Below are 3,326 nucleotides of genomic sequence, written 5' to 3'. Positions count from 1 at the left end.
ATGCGTTGCAACGGGAGAAAAAAATCTCACACGTTTCAAATGACCCATCGGTGTTGCCACTTCACCAGTCACCATCGTTGATGGTGGTCACATTGTCCAACTACTCACGATCAACATGATCAATCCCAAGCTGATGAATTTGCTCATTACACTCTAGAACACCACTTTCAAGAATCTCGCAATCCCTCTAACTTGTAAAGGTGATGGGCTTCATTCCCGTCTTAACTACACTTGGTGCATGCATCATCCCCACACGTATGTCCCCTAGCCCAAGACCCACCCATGTCATCGTTCGTCCTCGTTCGTGACGGCCCCTTCATGCATCGAGTCGTAATTATTTTGATGGTCAACATCACCACCGTCTGATCTCCATCGGATGCATGTGTTGTCCTCCACACTCAACCTTGCTTCAAACTTGTAATGTTGGTGGGCATTACCTCTATCGCACCATAATCCCATGCAATTCGACGCTCACGGACCTACACTCAAACCTTCTCTTCCCTTTGCTTGGCTTCTCGTTGGTTCTTGTTGTTTATCAGGTGTAAGTTTATTGTGTTCGAAATTTTAGCTAAATAGAAGATTATTGAAAAAAAGCATATGAGGTGACAATGAAGACTGTATGTATTCCTCCGTCTGAGTTTATTGGTTTATTGGAACACTGTACATATTACGTGACTCAAACTTGATGAAAACACAATAAAATTTAATGTATTACCATATAGCCCGTGGTAAGCGACTCAAATTTGATGAAAGCACAATGAGATTGTACTTATTTTTTTTGGCAGCTCCTTTAATAGCGCGTCAATTGTTCCCTAGATCCTCGTTCTATCGTATGGAAGCCCGCGCATGTGCGTCTTGCATGCATGCACAGGGTGAGATGATGGGCGTGCAGGAATGATGAATCACCGCGTGAGATAGTCGGTGAACTCGACGGTGCATGGATGCTTGTAGTCGTACCAGGAGACCGAGGGTCCACGACACCAATTACTACCCATATTTATTTGGGATAGATCAACTGATCGCATCCGTCCGCATCTCCTTACAAAATCGGTCTAACAGGCCGACCCAAGTTGCAGCGAGAGGATCTAAACCTTGTGATATCAAGCTTTAGTAATGGGGAATTTTACATCAAAGTGAAACAAAAAAAACTTTTGCTAAGGAAAATGAGATCAAAATAATTTTATTTTATTTTATGTTACTTCCAACTATACAACTCATGCGAAATGAAAGTTGGAAGAGTAGAAAATAAAACTTAGTACCCCCTTCGGTCTTTTTTACCCTGCATATATGATTTGTTGAAGTCAATCCTTGTAAAGCTTGACCAACTTCATAGTTATGGAAAAAATATCAACATTCACAACATGAAATCAAAACATTAGATGCATGATGGATTTAATTTATATAGTGTATGACTTTAGTATTGTACCAATGATGACATTTTCAATATAAATATAATCAACGTTTATAAAATTTGACTTCGGACAATCCTTATATGCCAAATAAAAAAGACCGGATGGAGTACGACTAAAGGGAAGGGCCTCCTGTGTTGTTGGATGGGGTGCCGATCAGTACAGGTGTAGCAAGAGCAGTACCGGATGCCGACGGACTGCGGAGGCGACGGGAACTATGCGTCTCTCACGCATCGCGGCTCGCCGGAGGGAGCCATGCCTTGCGGCTAAGATCACTGACGCCTGACAGGGAGTGTGACCATTGACGAAGCTGCGGCGGCTGTACACCGATGTAGGTCATGGAGAGGACAGAGGAGGATTACTCACACAGGAGATGGAAATGCAGCAAAGTCAAACTGTCCAAGTGACAATCAAATTAATCCCCCAAACCAAATTAACCAAAGAATCATGTCCAGCAGTCTAAGTGGAACTTGCATGTCTCAGTCTAATAAGTGGAAATGACTGTAGTGTACGGTGCCGCTGTCCTGTAGTCGTTCAATTTCACGAACCCATCATGATCAATTATATCCCCAAAGAGTCCCACGCCGATTCTTCCCCCTCGACCGTCTCCACTGGCGCTCGCGCTGGATCGTCAAGTATTCTCATGAATTGCCCCATTGGCATGCTGAGATTATCCGAGGGCACGTCCTCATCATGGAGGCCCAGTGGTGCAACCATATGCTGCTGCTGGTCCTAACCAAGAACGTTCGCTGGCATTGCTAATGCTGACCCCATGAAGTTCTGCCCAGTCTCGCTGTCGTCGTCATGAAGAAGACCCACCGACATGCTCTTGTCCGAGACCACGAGCACTCCCTGGCGGCAGTAGCGCGGCGGCACCGGCAAAATAGTCTACCGTGATAGGCTTCTTGTTCCCGTCATGCGTCCTCCCCGTAGACTTCCCTCAGGTCATCATCGGTGGCGTGCCGCGTGATGTAGAGCTTATGGAGCGCGGGCACGCCCTTCCTGCCGGCGCCCTTGTCCCTGTCCCTGGTGAACTCTTGCATGAACCACGGTGTCTTGCGCTTCTTGGACGTGCCGAGGTAGAACCCAAAGTTTTTCTTGAGCCCGCTTTCTTGGGCCAACACCAACCCCTCCCTGGTCTGCTCCAGCCGCCAGTGCCCGCCGGTCTGGACTCTGCGGTCGGCGCGCTTGGTCTTGGTCGCACACGGGCTCTGGAACATGGATTTGCCGAGGAACCACCACACAGGTGCTGGCCGGCGGGTGCAGCTGCTGCAGCGCTTAGGGGTCCTTAGCGTACATGTCGGCGTGGAAGATGAACCCCTGCGCGTCAGGCATCTTCTTCGCCGACGATCCACAGGTTGAGGAACCCCAGACTGTCCTGATGCGTCGGGCTGAAATAGACTCTGGGAGGCAGCGACGGCAGCTCGAGTTTGTTCGCCTCATTGGGCTCGGGCGGACGGACCATGGACATGGAGCTGCTGGTGTTAAGCATTGTATTCTATGGTGATGTATAAACCGTATGTAGACGTGTGTGCGTGCGTGTTATGTGTAACGAGGGATAAGGATCGGTGGGGCTGTTGAGATTGGATAGCCTAGTTTCTTGTAGATCAATCCACAGCCCTAACCACCTAACCTCTTTTGTAGTCTTTGCCTCTATATAACACGTACGCGTCCGTGCTTAATTGCATACGCTTTAGCCTCAATTCTCACATGGTATACAGAGCCTAACTCTTCCATGCATCTAGGTCATGTCATCCTCCTCCTCCTCCGTCGCCATGGCCTCCCACTCCCTCGCATCCCTTGGTCACACCATCACCGAGAAACTGACCAGGGAAAACTTCCTTGTATGGAAGGCGCAAGTCCTGCCGCACATCAAAGTTGCAGGCATGATGGGCTACCTTGATGGATCACGCAAGG

The 3,326-nt window shown here is 48.5% G+C and overlaps 1 pseudogene; it reads right to left on the bottom strand.

The window, feature by feature from the left end:
- Positions 1-2,211: 2,211 nt before the first annotated feature.
- Positions 2,212-2,901, bottom strand: LOC147967153 (uncharacterized; annotated as a pseudogene).
- Between the last annotated feature and the right edge of the window lie 425 nt (positions 2,902-3,326).

Source organism: Triticum urartu, chromosome 6A (assembly GCF_056163025.1).
Source record: "Triticum urartu cultivar PI428250 chromosome 6A, HENAU_Tu73, whole genome shotgun sequence".
In the NCBI taxonomy this organism is placed as follows: domain Eukaryota; kingdom Viridiplantae; phylum Streptophyta; class Magnoliopsida; order Poales; family Poaceae; genus Triticum; species Triticum urartu.
Note: the sequence above shows the minus strand (reverse complement) of the source record. Positions and strands in the feature narration are given on the sequence as shown.